The sequence below is a fragment of the Anabrus simplex genome, chromosome 8, assembly GCF_040414725.1.
Source record: "Anabrus simplex isolate iqAnaSimp1 chromosome 8, ASM4041472v1, whole genome shotgun sequence".
Taxonomy (NCBI): Eukaryota; Metazoa; Arthropoda; class Insecta; order Orthoptera; family Tettigoniidae; genus Anabrus; species Anabrus simplex.
The window spans coordinates 139,086,977-139,112,350 of NC_090272.1; positions in this window are offsets into that span (position 1 = coordinate 139,086,977).

Consider the following 25,374-nt stretch of genomic DNA (forward strand, 5'->3'; position numbering starts at 1 on the left):
TACCGGGCGGTACACCTCCACGCCGCGAATTCAAATATTGCGCCAGTTGAAACCTCTCTACAGGAGAAAGCCTGAACTTTAACAACCTGTATTAACTCAACGGTTTCTCGGAAGATGTCACTACTGTAAATTTGGTAATCTTGAAGTGTTCTGAACTGTGTCTATTTTGATTTGTGTTTGTTTGCTCCGTATCAAGAAGTTTGAACATTCTCTAACAGATGTCGCTACCCAAAACTATGGTAACACAGTCTGGTGCAATGGAATGAACTTTCTTGAAGAAATATTGTATTCCTGAGTTTTATTTTTACTAAATTTTGTTCTGTGGTTTGTGGGTTGGCAATATAAATCCTTTCCCTCCGCCAGTTTTGAAATTAGCCAATCATAAATTTCTGTAATTAATTTCCCACCAATAAGGTGTTTCTTCATCGTCTTGTGTATTAGTTTTTGCTGGTAGCCAATAAAAGTTTGTGGGCGGGTTGTTATCAATCATGAAAGGTCTCGAATGTTCCACGAGGGTATATAAACTGCTGATTTTCTTGTCTCGGTGCCACTTCAGTAACATCTTTCTCAGTGTGTGAATATATAGCAGGGGGCGGGAAGCGCCTCTTTCTTCAAGCAGCGGCTCATCTACAAGGTAATGGCCTGTTAACATCTTCATTTCTTGCTAGCTCAGCAGTCTACTCTCGGGGAGGGTTCGAAACGTTTAATATGTAACCAATTCCTTTAAAATGTAAATTAACTTTTCTGTGTATGTAAAAACTTCATATCCCTTTTACTGTAAAGCGGGGATAGAGAGTGCTTCACCCTCTCGAACTCCCCTTCATTTTGAAATTGAGGTGACTACGTTTTCATAACCGTTTCTTCTCTTCCTTATGCATTAAAGTTTTCTCATACGTGTCACCTCCCTAGCTTGGGATTAGCGCCTGTATATCGGCCTAGAGCCACTTAGGTTTTAAAAAGTGTATTAGGAGTGCAAACTACGCCTCCAGTCAATTTGGTATTTTGGGCCATGCAATTAACTTGTTTCTTTTCTGAGTAGGCCCAGTAGGTTGGGTGCATTATACTCCTGTGTAAATTTGTAAGTTGTGTCTGCAGGCAAGCGATTGTAAAAGTCGAGGATGCCTTAAATAGGCGTGAGTAACTGGGAGCCGGTTCGCTTGTTTCAAATTAGGTTTTGAGTGCCTCTTGAAGGCCGGAATGTATTTGGTGGGAGCAAGTGCTCTTTGATTTCAGGGGAATTCTGCCCCAGGTGGTCTGGTTGACTATTGGTAAAGTGGAGCTTGGAGCTTTGTAAGAGAATTACGTCATCAATACAGATTATCCAAAGTCAATGTCACTCTCTGCTTGTGTTGTGTTGTGCTGTGCTTGTTGCCGGGTTAAGTAGATCGGACGGTGGAGCGCTGGCAGGCAGGTTCGACCTGGCTCAGCCCAGTTGTAATTGAACGTAATCAAATACGTCGGCTTCGTGTCGGTAGATTTACTGGCACGTTAAAGAACTCCAACGGTACAAAATTTTGACAACTCGGCGTCTCTGGGAACCGTAAAAGTAGTTAGTGGGACGTACAATCAGTAACATTATTATTATTATTATTATTATTATTATTATTATTATTATTATTATTATTATTGTTGTTGTGTTTGTCACCGGGATGTGTAGCACAGCTGGTCTTCTGAACTCAGTTTGGCGGTTTCCATACTGGCTCAGTCCGGCGGTATTTGAAGTTACTCTAATACGTCAACCTCGAGTCGGTAGATTTACTGGCGCGTAAAATAACTCCTGCGTGACAAACTTGCGGCACTTCGGTGTCTCCGTAAACCGTGAAAGTATTTCGTAGGACGTAAAACCAATGTCATAACTATTGTTACTGTGTTCGATGAAAGCACTCCTTTCTTCACAACAGCGATCCAGCTAGTTGTGGCGTGTCCTACGTCGTATCACCTATCAAATACATAGAAATCCTACCTGATTCGTTTTTTTTCATTTCTTCACGGGTTTTACATGGTGCAGTGTAGACCATAATGTTAGCTTGCATGCGGGAGATAGTGGGTTCGAACCCCACTGTCAGCAGCTGTGAAGATGTTTTTTTTTATTATTTCCCATTTTCATAGCAGGCAAATGTAGCTTAATTAAGTCCACGGTCGCTTCCTTCCCTCTCCTAAGCCTTTCCTATCCCATCGTCGCCGCAAGACCTTATCTGTGTCGGTGCGACATAAGGCATGATTGTATAAACGAAAAGAAAAAAATGATCAGGTGACCTAACTGGCCACGCGAACGTCTATTGTTTTGTTAGGAAAGAGATCTTTCGCCGCTTGAAGTGCAGTCTCAGTGCAATGGCAGGGTGCGCCATCCAGTTGCAAACACATCACTAGCCTCGTTCTTAATTCGATATCCTCGAGCAGAATGTGTTGATCGTTCCAAAAGAAGTCAGTGTACTGTACTTCACAAACAAATGAGGATGATAACACCCTTTAAGATGACACTACCCCAGTAATTCACAGTCCATCAGTGTTCGTCTTAGGGCCGGTATTATAATAGAGGTTTAAACTGTGTGTTCAGTTTAAACTTCGGTTTATCTGTTAGTGGCGTATTATAAAACTTAATCTTAAGTTTAACTAGATATTAATTTTACTGCCACTCATCTACCGTTTGAACTGAAGTTTAGGAATACATAACCTTACAACATGGCAGAACGAATGGATCTGGAAGATATTTTTGAGGTGTTTGAATAAATACTAAGCGATGACGAAGACGTGGTTCAAATTATTGAACGACCACGGACACTACGAGTTTTCGGAGCAAGGGGTCGTCACTTTCATATCTTCTTCTTTCTTCTTTTCCTGCCGCTTTTTCCCACACCTGTGGGGTCGCGGGTGCGAACTGCGTCACACATGTGGATTTGGCCATGTTTTTACGGCCGGATGCCCTTCCTGACGCCAACCCTCTATGGAGGGATGTAAGCACTATTGTGTGTTTCTGTGGTGGTTGGTAGTGTAGTGTGTTGTCTGAATATGATGAGGAGAGTGTTGGGACGGACATATACACCCTGTCCCCGAGCCAGAAGAATTAATCATAAGCGATTAAAATCCCCGACCCGGCCGGGAATCGAGCCCGGGACCCTCTGAACCGAAGGCCAGTACGCTGACCATTCAGCCAACGAGTCGGACGGGTCGTCACTTTCATATATGGAATTAAAACTAATTTTAAATAGGTTTAGGCTTATAAAATAGACTTTCATAACCCTATTTCAGCAAATTGGTGCTAGAATAAAACATCCAACGAAAAGGTAGGAATGTAAAAATGTTTTGAACGGTTTGAATGTCAAAAAGGTAAATTTTAGAAAATAAAGTAACTTCCTTCTATTTCAGAAATCATGCTGTAGAGCCCCTCAATCAGCTACTAAAAGCATTGCGGTTTTATGCCTCCCGTTGTAAGTTTATTAAAATGGGAGATTTCGGAGGAATTCATAGCCACTGTTTCACGGACTATATACACTGACTGACAGAGCAAATGCAACACCAAGGAGGAGTGGTTCGAAAGGGATGAAAGTTGGGGAAAAAACAGAGACGGCACGGATGAATAATTGATGTTTATTTCAAACCGATATGCAGGTTACACAATGCGCACGGCATCGACTCAGTAGGATGTAGGACCACCGCGAGCGGCGATGCACGCAGAAACACGTCGAGGTACAGAGTCAATAAGAGTGCGGATGGTGTCCTGAGGGATGGTTCTCCATTCTCTGTCAACCATTTGCCACAGTTGGTCGTCCGTACGAGGCTGGGGCAGAGTTTGCAAACGGCGTCCAATGAGATCCCATACGTGTTCGATTGGTGAGAGATCCGGAGAGTACGCTGGCCACAGAAGCATCTGTACACCTCGTAGAGCCTGTTGGGAGGTGCGAGCAGTGTGTGGGCGGGAATTATCCTGCTGAAACAGAGCATTGGGCAGTCCCTGAAGGTACGGGAGTGCCACCGGCCTCAGCACATGCTGCACGTAGCGGTGGACATTTAACGTGCCTTGAATACGCACTAGAGGTGACGTGGAATCATACGCAATAGCGCCCCAAACCATGATGCCGCGTTGTCTAGCGGTAGAGCGCTCCACAGTTACGGCCGGATTTGACCTTTCTCCACGCCGACGCCACACGCGTCTGCGGTGACTATCACTGACAGAACAGAAGCGTGACTCATCGGAGAACACGACGTTCCGCCATTCCCTCATCCAAGTCGCTCTAGCCCGGCACCATGCCAGGCGTGCACGTCTATGCTGTGGAGTCAATGGTAGTCTTCTGAGCGGACGCCGGGAGTGCAGGCCTCCTTCAACCAATCGACGGGAAATTGTTCTGGTCGATATTGGAACAGCCAGGGTGTCTTGCACATGCTGAAGAATGGCGGTTGACGTGGCGTGCGGGGCTGCCACCGCTTGGCGGCGCATGCGACGATCCTCGCGTGCTGATGTCACTCGGGCTGCGCCTGGACCCCTCACACGTGCCACATGTCCCTGCGCCAACCATCTTCGCCACAGGGGCTGCACCGTGGACACATCCCTATGGGTATCGGCTGCGATTTGACGAAGCGACCAACCTGCCCTTCTCAGCCCGATCAGCATACCCCTCGTAAAGTCGTCTGTCTGCTGGAAATGCCTCCGTTGACGGCGGCCTGGCATTCTTAGCTATACACGTGTCCTGTGGCACACGACAACACGTTCTACAATGACTGTCGGCTGAGAAATCACGGTACGAAGTGGGCCATTCGCCAACGCCGTGTCCCATTTATCGTTCGCTACGTGCGCAGCACAGCGGCGCATTTCACATCATGAGCATACCTCAGTGACGTCAGTCTACCCTGCAATTGGCATAAAGTTCTGACCACTCCTTCTTGGTGTTGCATTTGCTCTGTCAGTCAGTGTAAATATTTCTGTACTAATTGCACAAGCAATTATATTTCCTTACAAGTAAAATTCGGACAAAGTCTATTGCTTTTATCCGCCATTTTACCTACAAGAAGTAAACAAAACATTATCGATAGTCCTCTTTTCTTGCAAGTCACAGGAAAACATTATCGACAGTCATTTTTTCTCGTAAGTCACTGCTACCAAGATCGTACATTTCCTTCTTCACCTCAGTTTAACTTAGGTCGGTAATTATAAGATTCAACATCGGTTTAAATTCAAGTTACAGTTTAACTCAATCTTCAGTTTAAACCCTCATTATAATACCGGCCCTTAGTCACGCAGCCAGTGGGGGTTGACGGAGGACCAGTATTTATGGCGTTAAGATTCGGCACGCTTGTGCTGCAAAACTCGTCCGTAACATGCCTTTCAAAGTTGATGGGCTGGTTCAATATCCAGTCACAGATGATTAGTCGATTATCCCTTTCCTTTTCCGAAAGCTTTTGATGTAGGCCTACGTGTCTGTATCACGGACGGGTTTATGACGCTTTGAAAAACAATGCACAGTGTTACGTGGCGTGTTTAAGTCTGCTACGTTATGTGCGTCTGTGTCGAACATATCATTACAATGGTCGAATTTGGATTTCACACAAATCTGCCTCGCTTGTATTTTGTTGGGTGAAAATCGCCAATCTGTCAATCCCGTCTTAGTACAGCCCAAAAACGTCTCTACAAGAGTGCCTCCCTTCTCGTTTTAAGTATCTTTCATCATACATTGGAGCTGCCTCCCTTCCAAATCCACTATCTAAAATAATTGAAAAGAAACACAAACATTTTGACTGGAAGATCCACAGTTAAACAGTGCACTATAACATGTCCGGCTATCGTGTGATAGCATAACACTGGTAACCCTCACTCATAATCAGAAGCATGTCTATTACTTTTGACGGCGTGTAGTACATGTTGTACCCTGAAGCGTGCTACAAGGGAAACGACTGAATACGGTACTGCGTTTAGGATGAGTAAGGCTCGTCTTCAACTTGCCCCTCATACTTCTCATACCGGAACAAGTCGTACTTACGTTATTTATTTATTTATTTATTTATTTATTTATTTATTTATTTATTTATTTATTTATTTATAACAGTGATACTTCCTTGCCTGACTGCCGTGCTATCTCCACACCCAACCGCTACCGGATATATTACACTAATGTTCATAAAAAGTAGAACACCTGTAAAGACTAGAGATAGGAAGTTCATATTCACAGGACATGTCCATTAATATATTCTGCAGAAACGATTAGCATTTCAGTCACGTAGGTTCAGCATGTGCCCTGTTGCCTAGTTGGCACTGAGTCTTACATAGGCACTGATAACTTGTCCCATGCGTGATGGCATCGACGCGTGTAAGGTGTGAATGGCGTCCTGGAGTATAGCCATCCATGCTGCATTCACCTGGTTCCACAGTTCATCTTTGGTGGTTGGCACAGAGCCGCACCCGTCATTTCACAATACCCCACACATTTTCGATTGGAGGCAAGTCCAGTATCGGACGGGCCAGGGCAACAGTCTGGCATCCTGTGACAACAAGAAGGCACGTGTTCGTGCAGCAACATATGGTTGCGCATTGTCCTGCTGAAATATAGCGTCTGGGCGGTCATGTTTACGGGTCGCAGCATGTCACACCTCACACCATAAGGCCTTTGAGATGGCGCGAATACAGTCAACGTGATGCCTCTCACCCTGTCTGCGGCGAACCAAAATGCGGCCATCATTTTCAAACAAACAGAACCTGGATTCGTCCGTAAACACTATCTGCTGCTAATTCCTGTCCCCAGTGACGTCGTTTCATACACCATTGCAGTCTAGCATGTTTATGCACAATAATCAAAGGTCAGCGGAGTAGTGAACGATGCGCCGGTAACCTATACCGTAATAAACGGCGACGGACTGTCACTCCTGATAGTGTACGATGTGTTACACTGTTCCACTGTTGCGCCAGAGCCGAAAAGGATGCAGATCTTTCCTGCAATGCCATTCGGATGAGGTGTCGATCTTTTCTGGGGGGAATACCATGGTTCTACTTTCCTCGCGACATGTACCATGGGTCTTAGTCTTGGATTTTGCACGCCTATTGACATCAAGCATCATTGTGCTTTATAAGTGGTCCCTTGGTCAGTAATACTATTATTCACGATCTTTTTTTGTGTCTGATCCATTGTTTGTTTGTTTGTTTGTTTGTTTGTTTGTTTGTTTGTTTGTTTTTTGTAGGGTTCATGTCCATCCATTCATTTTTTATGACATTTTTTACTTCATTTTGGTCAGTGGATGAATCTGATTTTTTGTTATTTCATTTCGTACCATTAGGGGCCGATGACCTCGATGTTAGGCCCCTTTAAACAACAAGCATCATCATCATCATCATCATTTTCTGGGGGGTGGGGTGAGGGGGGTGTCTGGGTGTTGCTACCAGACACATCTCGTCGTGTTCTACGGCCTTCTGTGAACTCTTCTGTACACGCCCGTTGCACAGCCGACACAGTTCGTCCAACACGAGCAGCAATTTCCCGGATGGATTCATCACGTTCTCTCTCATGCCAATAATGGGCCCTCTTTCAAACTCAGTACGGTTCTCGCATACGACTGCGGGGCATCTTGTACGTCTGCTCAAGTCACACTGGTCCATTACCTTCGGTTTATAACAACAACGAGAGCCGCAGGCACATTTTACCAGTTGACGGTGGTGCGCCGTGATATCGATGTGGACCTTGAACCTGATTGCGGACATGGTTCAAATGCTAATCATTTCTTCAGAACATACTAGTTCACATGTCCTGTGAATATGAACTTCCTATCTCCAGTCTTTCAAGGTGTTCTGGTTTTTATTAACAGGGGTGTTTTTCTCTTGTTGTACTGACACCGTCAATAAATATCATCGAACGGAATATCGCACTAGGCTAATGTGATGTCCCTGTTTCAGTTGGGCACATAAAATTAAACTTTAAAAAACATTTCATTTTCAGTGAATACGAAAATGTCGTTTTCCGCCAACACAGGATGTCGCATGACATATCTGATGGTCATTCCTTGTTTGGGTTGACTCTACCTATACATTACAAAAGCGAAATTGAAAATATCTTCCGAAACACCAGAGAAAACGCGCCTGATGTCTCACATGTGAGACAATCGTTATATAAAGGTCTTCTTCTTCCTCGTACCATATCGGGCCCTCCTGACGTTGGCGAACACTGTGATGGATGCTGTGTGAGGTATTTCAGCATGGAGAAGTCGTTCAACACCATGAATTCCTGTCTATTATATGCCGTTCCCAAGCCACGTTTTCCTCTCCTCCTAACAATTCTTCGGCCCTGCATTTTGCCTTGTATAACCCGTCATTAGATCTGGCAGCAGTTATTTCTAAGGATTTACCACAGGCAAGATTTTTTTTCGAATGACCTTTTGACCATCTTGCTCTTCTTAGAACTTCTTGCTTTTTTATTCGAGCAACCCAAGAAATCTTGACCATACTCCGATTGGTCCACATTTCAAAGGCTCCCAGTCATGTTACTGTTATGCACTTTCGTGTCGACTTTTCCACGCCATGTAACAAGGCTGAGCTTATAGAGCACTTACCATCCTTCGCGTGATTTGATTGACAGGATGGATGAGGAGCGCAAAAATATGTACACAGATAGTCTACATGTTGAACCTTCATTTATTTACTTAGTAACCCATGTAACCGATCAAGCGGCCGTGCATTTAAGGTCGCGCAGCTGTGATCTAGTATTCGGGGGATCGTGGGTTCGAAGCCCACTGTCGACAGCCCTGAAGATGGTTATCCGTGGCTTCCCATTTTCTCACCAGGCAAATGCTGAGGATATGCCTTATTTAAGGCCACGGCCGCTTCTTTCCCACTCCTAGCCCTTTTCTGTCCCAACGTCACCATAAGACCTATCTGTGTCGGTGTGACGTAAAAACAACTAGCAAAAAGTATTTACTCAGTTTCGTCATTGGACATGTCTCATATACTTAAGTTATCATAGATAAGTAATTTACCATGAACTTTATTCTTTAGCATTCTTTTGGCATATCTTTTTTTCATTCGATTTGTAAACTATGCTCAAGGAGACGCCGTTATTTCCTCCAGTTGATCCCCGCATTAAACCTTGAAATCTCCCTCATTTTAAAAAACCCATGTAAATATATATTTTAAAATAATTTTATCTGTATATTTCCTTTTTTCCTCATTACCGGTATTCTTTTTAAAAATATCGGATTAAGTATAAAAAAATTAGAGTATGCGCAGTTTAGTTTTGTCTGTCTGTTTGCTTGCTTGTTAAGGTATTTGTTACATCACGGGAAATTGACGTAACATATTCCCTCCAAATTCGGTACCGGTATTTAAGTTCTGGGATAACCGGTTATGTACCAGGCTGTGTATTACTTGGATAGTACACAGTGGCGTAGTAATATTAAGCTGGAGATAACAGAAGGTGTCATACTTTTCCACTGAAATGAAATAAAATGGAGTATACCTTTTAGTGCCGGGGGTGTCCGAGGACATGTTCGGCTCGCCAGATGCGGGTCTTTTGATTTCACACCCGTAGGCGACCTGCGCGTCATGAGTATGAAATGATGATGAATACGACAAATACACCCAGCCCCCGTGCAAACGGAATTAACCAATTATGGTTAAAATTCCCGAACCTGCTGGGAATGGAACCTGGGATCCCTGTGACCGAAGGCCAGCACGCTAACCATTTAGCCATGGAGCCACTTTTCCACTAAAATTAGCTTTATTGACTATACGCAAAACACTATAGTTCGTATAGTTTAGATCAAAATATCAATTAACGTATAAACTTAAAATTTTACCAAGAAGAATATTCTAAATAATGAAATTTATTCATAGTTAAGTTTTAGTAACTCACAACACACAAATAATTTTGTCAGTATAATTACTATAATAATATTACCTGTTGCAATCTTGCCTTAGTTATTGTTGATTATGCTTAAGTACTTCATTTTGGAAACTGCAACGTAAGGAAGTAGCCTACTTAACTTTGAGCTATCCCAAATGTTGGAAAAAACGATCGAGTCGTGATACCCTAAACCTTCATACAGCTACGCAAGGAAAATATCAAAGATATTGATAAACTGATCCACATTCCGCATAATCACTATTATATTGGATTAAAGTCTGCAGGAATTCTCAAGTTTCTATAGTCATGTAACCAACGCGGCATAGTACAAGAGTAAGCACAGCTTTAATCCTCGTATTGGATGCCAGAGTACCTTGAATCACTGACCAATTTCAGCTCATTCGACCAGAAGAATTCAATATTCAACCTGGTATATCCACTTTATTTTCGTATACCACGGAGCACCACATTGATCGCTTGCCATATACATAACTCAAGCAATAGTTTGAATAATGTTTGAACGCAGAGTTCGTCATGCAATCAAAAAAGCGTTGTGAAAAAGTCAATTCCTCAGCTATATTCGTGGCTGGAGAAGTTGCTTGTTCTCCCAAGTTTGTTGATCTAACTCCCATCTCGCCTCATTCTATCGCACATAAATCCCAGTTAACGCAAACAATTTAATCAACTTTCTGGAATGCGAAACCTGTGAACGAATGCACATACGTTACAGTGTAAGTGAAGGAGGAATAAAATAGATATGATATGCAAATTGGCTACCAATGTTAAAATAAATAGTAATTTACAAACTGTATATCTGAGAAGGATGGATGGAGAGGTGTAAGAGTGAGAGGGGAGATGTGGAATGCATACAAATGAAGGAAAAATATGCATGAAAACTCAGTCACATCAACGATACAAAGTTCGTGTTCATATTTTACAGCTTAATCGTCCTTTAGTTTTGTTGAAACACAGCCATAATTATTCAGTGATCCTATACGGTACACTCAACGTGTATGAAAAGCAAATACATATTAAATGAGGTATACTCGCGTGTTTCAAAAATATGTCATCGAATATCTTTTTATCGTACCCAAATGAAAGAGAGAAATCAATTTATAACCAATACTACTATTTCTACTTCACAGTGATTCGCAACGTATAGGATGAATATGGATATCACCGGGCACCAGCTGTGTTTGGCATTCCGTCTACTTTTCCTCGATCATTTAAATTCTGACCTCCCAGGGAAAGTAAACACCTGTACTTTTGCAACACGGCATTATCCTCTTGGGTGCATTTCGCGCCCGTATGAGGACACATCCTTTGTATATTCTCATCCATCAGAGTGGACGGAATTCGAAATTCGTATTTTGTACGGGACTTACGATCTCAATATTTAATCCTCTGAAATTGAGTTGTTATTATTATTATTATTATTATTATTATTATTATTATTATTATTATTATTATTATTATTATTATTAGGAGCTGCCTGGCGGAGGCGATAAAGGCGTGCTCAGTTCACCTGGAAGGACGTGGGTTCGATTCCCCGTCAGGAAGTCGAAACATTTAAGAAACGAGATTTCCAATTTTGGAGGTGTACTTGGCCGCGAGGTTCATTCAGCCTACACCAAAAATGAGTACCAGGTTAATTCCTGGGGGCAAAGGCGGCTGGGCGTAGAGATAGCCCCTCCATACCACCAAGTGCCCAGGTTAAGGATAGTAGAAGCCGTTACCTTCCACCCCTCCAAGGGTATTCGTGGCCTGTATGGAGATGATTTTACATTGCTTTGCTTTGATTATTACTATTATTATTATTATTATTATTATTATTATAGTAGTAGTAGTATAAGTAGTAGTATTATGCCACCCCGTTCCTCTAGGGGTAGCGTGCCTGTCTTTTACCTAGAAGCCCTGGCTTTGATTCCCGGCCAGGTCAGGGATTTTTACCTGAACCTGAGGTTGCAGACTTTTTAGATTGACGCCATCTGGGTGTCCTCTCTCAATCATTAATTTATAGGGTATTTCCACTTCAGGAGCGGCACATGGTCCCAATGTTCACTCCGAAGAAACCAAACCAAACCCCATGGCACTACAGCCCATGAAGGGCTTTGGTCTACCAAGCGACCGCTACTCAGCCCGAAGGCCTGCAGATTACGAGGTGTCGTGTGGTCAGCACGACGAATCCTCTCGGCCGTTATTCTTGGCTTTCTAGAACGGGCCCGCTATCTCGCCGTCAGATAGCTCCTCAATTCTAATCATGTAGGCTGAGTGGACCTTGAACCAGCCCTCAGGTACAGGTAAAAATCCCTGAACTGGCCGGGAAATGAACTCGGGGCCTCTGGGTAAGAGGCAGGCACGCTACCCCTACACCACCAATTTAATTTTTGGGAGCAATGGTGGGCCGGGCTTAGAACTAATCCCTCTGCCCCGATTGGTACCGAGGTTTCGGATAATGGGAGCCTCTACCTTCATTCCACCAAGAACCTCTATGCCTGGAAGAAGATGGCTTTTATCTACGTACTAGCAAATGTACACGTGCTTCGCTACGGTATTCTACAATGTATACGGATCGAAGTAAATTGCTGTACATGAAGTGAATAAAAAAAATTAATTGCATGTCTCTTGGCGTTATCCGAGAAAAAGCATAGGGAGGTCCGCAGACGTTGTTTCCAATGTAAAGTGCGAGTTGCAGAGTTGTGATGATAACGACAGGTCCACTTGTCTGCCGCAATTCACTATGCGTAACGTCAGTCACATTTTGATGGGTAAATTTGTTTATAATCGGGTGCACCTATACCTAATGATAAAGAGAATCAGGTAAAAGAGTTTAAAAAAATGCACGCTCCCTTGCCTTCTGCTAGTCAAATCAAGAAGGGAATTATACATTACAACTTTACACAGGGGTTGGAGAACTACCCCATTCCTATTGCTACTTAAGGTCGATGTGGGGAGTACTGATTACAACAGCAGACGCCCTCCTGCTGAGAGTCACTTTTGATTTGTAAAATATTAATTACAATGTAAGACACACCCCTTTCTAGATCGCTAAAAATCGACTTAAATTAATAAATGTAGATCGGCATACGGAAGTATATGCATGTTCACCTTCGTTTACAGAATAACTGCTGCTAAACGGTGCATTCATATTGAGAAACGGATTATATTAAAAGACGACTCTGGCCTCATTTAGCTATCTAAATGGCTGGCCCTATGGTATTTCCTCGTATCTCATCTATTTAAAGGCAAGATTATTTTAGAACCGTTGAATAGGGTGAAATTTGTGTAAGGTTTTCACACAGTGAATTACTTTTCAGATACTTATACGACAGCTTCAAACATAGAATTTGGCTGGGTGGGCCAATATTCGTGTAGAATTTGATGATCCCATCTTTCCTATAAGTGAATCAAACCATCAATTTACGTGTACAAAGTGCAAAATTTAGGTAATTCCAGAAATAGAGCCAAATTTAACATAAGGGATAGAGATACAACAAAAAGTTGTAGATCACTCTAAATTGAACGGAGATTGTGCCATCCGTTTTGTGATACGACTTACCGTCTAGCCACCAAACACCTCGAAAGGAAAGTCTGCACATCATTAAAATTGCCACCATATTTCCATATTTTTGGGGGGTAAAAAATTATTTTTTAAACATCTCGTAAATCTTCCATCGATTACAGGCAAAAAGCTTTAATTTTGCCAAATTTCTATTTTCTAACTCGTCTGGGAGATTGTGCTGTCATCTTGATATGGGGGAGGGGGTTAAAAATTTGGACTTTCAGGCAACTTTTAAGCCCATGAGACGTATAGGTCATCCTTCAGGATAAATATCACCGACTGTGTTCTTATGCAGATTTGAAAACTCCCAACGTGTCCCTCTTAGAGAATTTTGAGAATTTTAGATTTTTCTAGGGATCGTGAAGTTATCAGGTTGTCTGGTACCAAGTTTTAAGTTTCTAGGATGCCTAGAATTGTCTCATTAATTCACGTCTGTTTTCATTTTTATGCCTTAATTTATATATGTATAGTACAGTATATATAGATCGCGCCAAACTGTCTTCTATTTATTAATATGGATTTTATATTTCACCCGCTTCCGAAGTGGTTCTAGGGGCGTCTTACTCCCACAGTGTGTTTTCCAGGTAGTAAGTCATACTTGAAAGTCATACTGAAACATACACACGTCTATTACCTTGGGCATATTTGACACTTTATTTTTTCACCTTTTCTCACCCTCTATGCCAAAGGGAGGCATTTTTGACAATTTATTGTTTCACCCTTTCTCACCCTCTATACCAAAGGGGAGTGAGGCTGGACTTTAAAAATCCGGAATGTTACTATTCATCTCAGCGACCCGGAAAACTATGGATTAGGCACTATATTCGATTATTATTATATCTCATTACCCTCCCCCCTAAAGGGGGTCAAAAATTGAGTTTTAAGAAACCGGGAGTGTTACTATTCATCTCAGCGACCACGAAAACTATAGCTTCGACACTATTTTCGATTATTTTTAAATCTGAATCCCCCTCAACCCCACCAGAAAGGGGGATGAACTTGGACTTGTAAAATATCCGGGGTCTCACCATTCATCTCAGCGACCCCGACAACTATGGATTCAACATTATTTTCATTTATTTTTATATACCACTCTCCAATTGCCACCCGGCATGAAGGGGGCTGAACTTAAAAATTTCCGGTGTGCCATTATTCATCTCAGCGACCCCGAAAAGTATGGATTCTACACTACTTTCGATGATTTTTATATCTTAGCACCCTCGCTCATCGGTGCCTAAGGGTTCCTGGGGTGTCCTACCCCCACGTGGTTTGTCTCCTGATACTAAAATTTCGAAGTGTACAATTCACCTCGGCGAAATCGAAAACTATGTATTCGACACTATTTTCGATTAATTTTATATATCAATACCCCCTCGCACCCGATCCCAAAGGGGGATAAACTTGGACTTATAAAATAAACGGATTCTCACTATTCATCGCAGCGACCCCGATAACTATGGATTCAACACTATTTTCCATTAATTTTATATAACATTCTCCCATCTCCCCCACAACGATGGGGGCTAAAATTGGACTTTAAAAAATTTCGGAGTGTCACTATTCACCTCAGCGACCCCAAAAAATATGGAATCGACACTACATTCGATGATTTGTATATCTCAGCCACTCGCCCCCCACCCCTAATGCTTCCTGGGATGTATTACCCCCACGTGGTTTGTTTCCTGATACTAAAATTCCGGAGTGTCACTATTCATCTCAGCGAACCCGAAGCCTACGTATTCGACAGTATTTTCTATTATTTCTATATATCTATCCCCCATCCCCCTCCCAAAGAAAAGGGCTGAACTTGGACATTAAAAAATTCCGGAGTGTTGCTATTCATTTCAGGGAGCCCGAAAAGTATTGATTCGACACTACTTTCGATGATATATATGTCTCACCCCCTGGCCTCCCCTCCGCCCCTAAGCGTTCCTGGGGTGTCCTACCCCCACGTATTTTTGTCTCCTGATACTAAAAATGCGAAGCGTACCATTCACCTCGGCGACCCCGAAAACTATGTATTCGACACTATTTTCGATTAATTTTATATATCACTCCTCCCTCGGCCCCACACCAAAGGGGGATAAACTTAGACTTATAAAATATCCGGAGTCTCACTATTCATCTCAGCGACCCCGACAACTATGGATTCGACACTCTTTTCGATTATTTTTATATATCACTCTCCCATCGGCTCATAACACGAAGGGGGCTGAACTTGGACTTAAAAAAAATTCCGGATTGTGACTATTCATCTCAGCGAGCCCGAAAAGTATGTATTCGACACTACTTCCGATTATTTTAATATCTCACCGCCCTCGCCCCCCTCCCCCGCCCTTAAGGTTTCCTGGGCTGTCTAACCCCCACGTGTTTGTCTCCTGATACTAAAAACCCGGACTGTACAATTCCCATCGGCGACCCCGAAAACTATATATTCGGCACTATTTTCGTTTAATTTTATATATTATTCCCCCGTTGCCCCCACCCGAAAGGGGACTGAACCTGGACTTTAAAAAAATCCAGAGTGTCACTATTCATCCCAGCGACCCCGAAAAGGATGGATTGGACACTATTTTCGTTAATTTGTGTATCTGACCCCCTCACCCCCCCCCCTAAGGTTTTCTGTGCTGTCTTACCCCCACGTGGTTTATCTCCTGATACTAAAAATCCGGAATGTACAATTCACCTCGACAAACCCGAAAACTATGAATTCGACACTATTTTCGTTTAATTTTATATATCATTCCCCCATCGCCTTCCACCCAAATGGGAGCAGAAATTTGTCTTTAAAAAAATCGGGAGTGTCACTATTCACCTCAGCGACCCCAAAAACTATGGACTCGACACTACTTTATATTATGTTTTTACCTGACCCCCTTAACTCCCCACCCCTAAGGGGGGTAGTGGTGGCTTACCCCCACAGTGCTCGTCTCCAGATAGCAAATAATATGTGTTGAGGTTTAGATTGAAATTGCTCCAGTGGTTTAGGAGGAGATGTGTCATTTACACACATACATTTATCATCAGTCTCTCCTCGCCCCCCACCCAAATGGGAGCAGAATTTTGACTTTAAAAAATCGGGAGTGTCACTATTCACCTCAGCGACCCCAAAAACTATGGATTCGATACCATTTTCGATTATTTTTTACCTGACCCCCTAACCCCCCACTCCTGAGGGGGGCTAGAGGTGGCTTACCCCCACAGTGCTCGTCTCCGGATAGCAAATAATATGTGTTCAAAATTTGATTGAAATTGCTCCACTGGTTTAGGAGGAGATGTGTCATTTACATACAAACATACAAACATTCATTTTTATATATATAGACTAGCAAATGTACCGGTGCTTCGCTACGGTATTCTACAATGTATACGGATCGAAGTAAATTGCTGTACATGAAGTGAATAAAAAAAATTAATTGCATGTCTCTTGGCGTTATCCGAGAAAAAGCATAGGGAGGTCCGCAGACGTTGTTTCCAATGTAAAGTGCGAGCTGCAGAGTTGTGATGATAACGACAGGTCCACTTGTCTGCCGCAATTCACTATGCGTAACGTCAGTCACATTTTGATGGGTAAATTTGTTTGTAATCAGGTGCACCTATACCTAATGATAAAGAGAATCAGGTAAAAGAGTTTAAAAAAAATGCACGCTCCCTTGCCTTCTGCTAGTCAAATCAAGAAGGGAATTATACATTACAACTTTACACAGGGGTTGGAGAACTACCCCATTCCTATTGCTACTTAAGGTCGATGTGGGGAGTACTGATTACAACAGTAGACGCCCTCCTGCTGAGAGTCACTTTTGATTTGTAAAGTATTAATTACAATGTAAGACACACCCCATTCTAGATCGCTAAAAATCGACTTAAATTAATAAATGTAGATCGGCATACGGAAGTATATGCATGTTCACCTTCGTTTACAGAATAACTGCTGCTAAACGGTGCATTCATATTGGAAAACGGATTGTATTAAAAGACGACTCTGGCCTCATTTAGCTATCTAAATGGCTGGCCCTATGGTATTTTCTCGTATCTCATCTATTTAAAGGCAAGATTATTTTAGAACCGTTGAATAGGGTGAAATTTGTGTAAGGTTTTCACACAGTGAATTACTTTTCAAATACTTATGCGACAGCTTCAAGCATAGAATTTGGCTGGGTGGGCCAATATTCGTGTAGAATTTGATGATCCCATCTTTCCTATAAGTGAATCAAACCATCAATTTACGTGTACAAAGTGCAAAATTTAGGTAATTCCAGAAATAGAGCCAAATTTAACATAAGGGATAGAGATACAACAAAAAGTTGTAGATCACTCTAAATTGAACGGAGATTGTGCCATCCGTTTTGTGATACGACTTACCGTCTAGCCACCAAACACCTCGAAAGGAAAGTCTGCACATCATTAAAATTGCCTCCATATTTCCATATTTTTGGGGGGTAAAAAATTATTTTTTAAACATCTCGTAAATCTTCCATCGATTACAGGCAAAAAGCTTTAATTTTGCCAAATTTCTATTTTCTAACTCGTCTGGGAGATTGTGCTGTCATCTTGATATGGGGGAGGGGGTTAAAAATTTGGACTTTCAGGCAACTTTTAAGCCCATGAGACGTATAGGTCATCCTTCAGGATAAATATCACCGACTGTGTTCTTATGCAGATTTGAAAACTCCCAACGTGTCCCTCTTAGAGAATTTTGAGAATTTTAGATTTTTCTAGGGATCGTGAAGTTATCAGGTTGTCTGGTACCAAGTTTTAAGTTTCTAGGATGCCTAGAATTGTCTCATTAATTCACGTCTGTTTTCATTTTTATGCCTTAATTTATATATGTATAGTACAGTATATATAGATCGCGCCAAACTGTCTTCTATTTATTAATATGGATTTTATATTTCACCCGCTTCCGAAATGGTTCTAGGGGCGTCTTACTCCCACAGTGTGTTTTCCAGGTAGTAAGTCATACTTGAAAGTCATACTGAAACATACACACGTCTATTACCTTGGGCATATTTGACACTTTATTTTTTCACCTTTTCTCACCCTCTATGCCAAAGGGAGGCATTTTTGACAATTTATTGTTTCACCCTTTCTCACCCTCTATACCAAAGGGGAGTGAGGCTGGACTTTAAAAATCCGGAATGTTACTATTCATCTCAGCGACCCGGAAAACTATGGATTAGGCACTATATTCGATTATTATTATATCTCATTACCCTCCCCCCTAAAGGGGGTCAAAAATTGAGTTTTAAGAAACCGGGAGTGTTACTATTCATCTCAGCGACCACGAAAACTATAGCTTCGACACTATTTTCGATTATTTTTAAATCTGAATCCCCCTCAACCCCACCAGAAAGGGGGATGAACTTGGACTTGTAAAATATCCGGGGTCTCACCATTCATCTCAGCGACCCCGACAACTATGGATTCAACATTATTTTCATTTATTTTTATATACCACTCTCCAATTGCCACCCGGCATGAAGGGGGCTGAACTTAAAAATTTCCGGTGTGCCATTATTCATCTCAGCGACCCCGAAAAGTATGGATTCTACACTACTTTCGATGATTTTTATATCTTAGCACCCTCGCTCATCGGTGCCTAAGGGTTCCTGGGGTGTCCTACCCCCACGTGGTTTGTCTCCTGATACTAAAATTTCGAAGTGTACAATTCACCTCGGCGAAATCGAAAACTATGTATTCGACACTATTTTCGATTAATTTTATATATCAATACCCCCTCGCACCCGATCCCAAAGGGGGATAAACTTGGACTTATAAAATAAACGGATTCTCACTATTCATCGCAGCGACCCCGATAACTATGGATTCAACACTATTTTCCATTAATTTTATATAACATTCTCCCATCTCCCCCACAACGATGGGGGCTAAAATTGGACTTTAAAAAATTTCGGAGTGTCACTATTCACCTCAGCGACCCCAAAAAATATGGAATCGACACTACATTCGATGATTTGTATATCTCAGCCACTCGCCCCCCACCCCTAATGCTTCCTGGGATGTATTACCCCCACGTGGTTTGTTTCCTGATACTAAAATTCCGGAGTGTCACTATTCATCTCAGCGAACCCGAAGCCTACGTATTCGACAGTATTTTCTATTATTTCTATATATCTATCCCCCATCCCCCTCCCAACGAAGAGGGCTGAACTTGGACATTAAAAAATTCCGGAGTGTTGCTATTCATTTCAGGGAGCCCGAAAAGTATTGATTCGACACTACTTTCGATGATATATATGTCTCACCCCCTGGCCTCCCCTCCGCCCCTAAGCGTTCCTGGGGTGTCCTACCCCCACGTATTTTTGTCTCCTGATACTAAAAATGCGAAGCGTACCATTCACCTCGGCGACCCCGAAAACTATGTATTCGACACTATTTTCGATTAATTTTATATATCACTCCTCCCTCGGCCCCACACCAAAGGGGGATAAACTTAGACTTATAAAATATCCGGAGTCTCACTATTCATCTCAGCGACCCCGACAACTATGGATTCGACACTCTTTTCGATTATTTTTATATATCACTCTCCCATCGGCTCATAACACGAAGGGGGCTGAACTTGGACTTAAAAAAAATTCCGGATTGTGACTATTCATCTCAGCGAGCCCGAAAAGTATGTATTCGACACTACTTCCGATTATTTTAATATCTCACCGCCCTCGCCCCCCTCCCCCGCCCTTAAGGTTTCCTGGGCTGTCTAACCCCCACGTGTTTGTCTCCTGATACTAAAAACCCGGACTGTACAATTCCCATCGGCGACCCCGAAAACTATATATTCGGCACTATTTTCGTTTAATTTTATATATTATTCCCCCGTTGCCCCCACCCGAAAGGGGACTGAACCTGGACTTTAAAAAAATCCAGAGTGTCACTATTCATCCCAGCGACCCCGAAAAGGATGGATTGGACACTATTTTCGTTAATTTGTGTATCTGACCCCCTCACCCCCCCCCCCTAAGGTTTTCTGTGCTGTCTTACCCCCACGTGGTTTATCTCCTGATACTAAAAATCCGGAATGTACAATTCACCTCGACAAACCCGAAAACTATGAATTCGACACTATTTTCGTTTAATTTTATATATCATTCCCCCATCGCCTTCCACCCAAATGGGAGCAGAAATTTGTCTTTAAAAAAATCGGGAGTGTCACTATTCACCTCAGCGACCCCAAAAACTATGGACTCGACACTACTTTATATTATGTTTTTACCTGACCCCCTTAACTCCCCACCCCTAAGGGGGGTAGTGGTGGCTTACCCCCACAGTGCTCGTCTCCAGATAGCAAATAATATGTGTTGAGGTTTAGATTGAAATTGCTCCAGTGGTTTAGGAGGAGATGTGTCATTTACACACATACATTTATCATCAGTCTCTCCTCGCCCCCCACCCAAATGGGAGCAGAATTTTGACTTTAAAAAATCGGGAGTGTCACTATTCACCTCAGCGACCCCAAAAACTATGGATTCGATACCATTTTCGATTATTTTTTACCTGACCCCCTAACCCCCCACTCCTGAGGGGGGCTAGAGGTGGCTTACCCCCACAGTGCTCGTCTCCGGATAGCAAATAATATGTGTTCAAAATTTGATTGAAATTGCTCCACTGGTTTAGGAGGAGATGTGTCATTTACATACAAACATACAAACATTCATTTTTATATATATAGACTAGCAAATGTACCGGTGCTTCGCTACGGTATTCTACAATGTATACGGATCGAAGTAAATTGCTGTACATGAAGTGAATAAAAAAAATTAATTGCATGTCTCTTGGCGTTATCCGAGAAAAAGCATAGGGAGGTCCGCAGACGTTGTTTCCAATGTAAAGTGCGAGCTGCAGAGTTGTGATGATAACGACAGGTCCACTTGTCTGCCGCAATTCACTATGCGTAACGTCAGTCACATTTTGATGGGTAAATTTGTTTATAATCGGGTGCACCTATACCTAATGATAAAGAGAATCAGGTAAAAGAGTTTAAAAAAATGCACGCTCCCTTGCCTTCTGCTAGTCAAATCAAGAAGGGAATTATACATTACAACTTTACACAGGGGTTGGAGAACTACCCCATTCCTATTGCTACTTAAGGTCGATGTGGGGAGTACTGATTACAACAGTAGACGCCCTCCTGCTGAGAGTCACTTTTGATTTGTAAAGTATTAATTACAATGTAAGACACACCCCATTCTAGATCGCTAAAAATCGACTTAAATTAATAAATGTAGATCGGCATACGGAAGTATATGCATGTTCACCTTCGTTTACAGAATAACTGCTGCTAAACGGTGCATTCATATTGGAAAACGGATTGTATTAAAAGACGACTCTGGCCTCATTTAGCTATCTAAATGGCTGGCCCTATGGTATTTTCTCGTATCTCATCTATTTAAAGGCAAGATTATTTTAGAACCGTTGAATAGGGTGAAATTTGTGTAAGGTTTTCACACAGTGAATTACTTTTCAAATACTTATGCGACAGCTTCAAGCATAGAATTTGGCTGGGTGGGCCAATATTCGTGTAGAATTTGATGATCCCATCTTTCCTATAAGTGAATCAAACCATCAATTTACGTGTACAAAGTGCAAAATTTAGGTAATTCCAGAAATAGAGCCAAATTTAACATAAGGGATAGAGATACAACAAAAAGTTGTAGATCACTCTAAATTGAACGGAGATTGTGCCATCCGTTTTGTGATACGACTTACCGTCTAGCCACCAAACACCTCGAAAGGAAAGTCTGCACATCATTAAAATTGTCTCCATATTTCCATATTTTTGGGGGGTAAAAAATTATTTTTTAAACATCTCGTAAATCTTCCATCGATTACAGGCAAAAAGCTTTAATTTTGCCAAATTTCTATTTTCTAACTCGTCTGGGAGATTGTGCTGCAATCTTGATATGGGGGAGGGGGTTAAAAATGAGGACTTTCAGGCAACATTTAAGCCCATAAAACGTATAGGTCATCCTTCAGGATAAATATCACCGACTGTGTTCTTATGCAGATTTGAAAACTCCCAACGTGTCCCTCTTAGAGAATTTTGAGAATTTTAGATTTTTCTAGGGATCCTGAAGTTATCAGGTTGTCTGATACCAAGTTTTAAGTTTCTAGGATGCCTAGAATGGTCTCATAAGTTCACGTCTGTTTTCATTTTTATGCCTTAATTTATATATGTATAGTACAGTATATATAGATCGCGCCAAACTGTCTTCTATTTATTAATATGGATTTTATATTTCACCCGCTTCCGAAGTGGTTCTAGGGGCGTCTTACTCCCACAGTGTGTTTTCCAGGTAGTAAGTCATACTTGAAAGTCATACTGAAACATACACACGTCTATTACCTTGGGCATATTTGACACTTTATTTTTTCACCCTTTCTCACCCTCTATGCCAAAGGGGGGCATTTTTGCCAATTTATTATTTCACCCTTTCTCACCCTCTATACCAAAGGGGGGTGAGGCTGGACTTTAAAAATCCGGAATGTTACTATTCATCTCAGCGACCCGGAAAACTATGGATTAGGCACTATATTCGATTATTATTATATCTCATTACCCTCCCCCCTAAAGGGGGCCAAACTTTGAGTTTTAGAAACAGGGAGTGTTACTATTCATCTCAGCGACCACGAAAACTATGGCTTCGACACTATTTTCGATTATTTTTTAATCTGAATCCCCCTCAACCCCACCAGAAAGGGTGATGAACTTGGACTTGTAAAATATCCGGGGTCTCACCATTCATCTCAACGACCCCGACAACTATGGATTGAAAGTCATACTGAAACATACACACGTCTATTACCTTGGGCATATTTGACACTTTATTTTTTCACCCTTTCTCACCCTCTATGCCAAAGGGGGGCATTTTTATATATCACTCTCCAATTGCCACCCACCACGAAGGAGGCTGAACTTTAAAAAATTCCGGAGTGTCATTATTCATCTCAGCGACCCCGAAAAGTATGGATTCTACACTACTTTCGATGATTTTTATATCTCAGCACCCTCGCTCATCGGTGCCTAAGGGTTCCTGGGGTGTCCTACGCCCACGTGGTTTGTCTCCTGATACTAAAATTTCGAAGTGTACAATTCACCTCGGCGAAATCGAAAACTATGTATTCGACACTATTTTCGATTAATTTTATTTATCTATACCCCCTCGCCCCCGATCCCAAAGGGGGATAAACTTGGACTTATAAAATAAACGGATTCTCACTATTCATCTCAGCGACCCCGATAACTATAAATTCGATACTATTTTCCATTAATTTTATATAACATTCTCCCATCTCCCCCACCACGAAGGGGGCTAAAATTGGACTTCAAAAAATTTCGGAGTGTCACTATTCATCTCAGCGACCCCCAAAAATATGGAATCGACACTACATTCGATGATTTGTATATCTCAGCCACTCGCCCCCCACCCCTAATGTTTCCTGGGGTGTATTACCCCCACGTGGTTTGTTTCCTGATACTAAAATTCCGGGTTGTCATTATTCATCCCAGCGATCCCGAAAACTGTGGATTCGACATTATTTTATATTATTTTTATATATTACTCCCCCATCGCCCCCCACCCCGAAAGGGGCTGAACTTGGACATTTGAAAATTCCGGAGTGTCACTATTCGTTTCAGCGAGCCCGAAAAGTATGTATTCGACACTACTTCCGATTATTTTAATATCTCACCGCCCTCGCCAACCCCCCCCCCCCCCGGCCTTAAGGTTTCCTGGGCTGTCTAACCCCCACGTGTTTTTCTCCTGATACTAAAAACCCGGACTGTACAATTCCTATCGGCGACCCCGTAAACTATATATTCGGCACTATTTTCGTTTAATTTTATATATTACTCCCCCCTTGCCCCCACCCGAAAGGGGACTGAACTTGGACTTTAAAAAAATCCAGAGTGTCACTATTCATCCCAGCGACCCTGAAAAGGACGGATTGGACACTATTTTCGTTAATTTGTGTATCTGACCCCCTCACCCGCCCCCCTAAGGTTTCCTGTGCTGTCTTACCCCCACGTGGTTAATCTCCTGATACTAAAAATCCGAAGTGTACAATTCATCTCGACAAACCCGAAAACTATGTATTCGACACTATTTTCGTTTAATTTTATATATCATTCCCCCCTCGCCACCCACCCAAATGGGAGCAGAAATTTGACTTTTAAAAATTCGGGAATGTCACTATTTACCTCAGTGACCCCAAAAACTATGGATTCGACACTATTTTCGATTATGTTTTACCTGAACCCCCTAACCCCCACCCTAAGGGGAGTAGTGGTGGCTTACCCCCACAGTGCTCGTCTCCAGGTAGCAAATAATATGTGTTCAAATTTTGATTGAAATTGCTCCAGTGGTTTAGGAGATGTGTCATTTACACACATACATTTATCATCAGTCTCCCCTCGCCCCCCACCCAAGTGGGAGCAGAATTTTGACTTTTCAAAAATCGGGAGTGTCACTATTCACCTCAGCGACCCCCAAAACTATGGATTCGACACCATTTTAGATTATTTTTTACCTGACCCCCTAACCCCCCACTCCTAAGGGGGGCTAGAGGTGGCTTACCCTCACAGTGCTCGTCTCCGGATAGCAAATAATATGTGTTCAAAATTTGATTGAAATTTCTCCAGTGGTTTAGGAGGACATGTGTCATTTACACAAATACATTCATCATCAGTCCCCCCTCACCCCCCACCCAAATGGGAGCAGAATTTTGACTTTTTTCAAATCGGGAGTGTCACTATTTACCTCAGCATCCCCAAAACTATGGATTCGACACCATTTTCGACTTTTACCTGACCCCCCTAACCCCCCACTCCTAAGGGGGGCTAGAGGTGGCTCGTCTCCGGATAGCAAATAATAGGTGTTCAAAATTGGATTGAAATTGCTCCAGTGGTTTAGGATGATATGTGTCATTTACATACAAACATACTAACACACAAACATTCATTTTTACACTGACTGACAG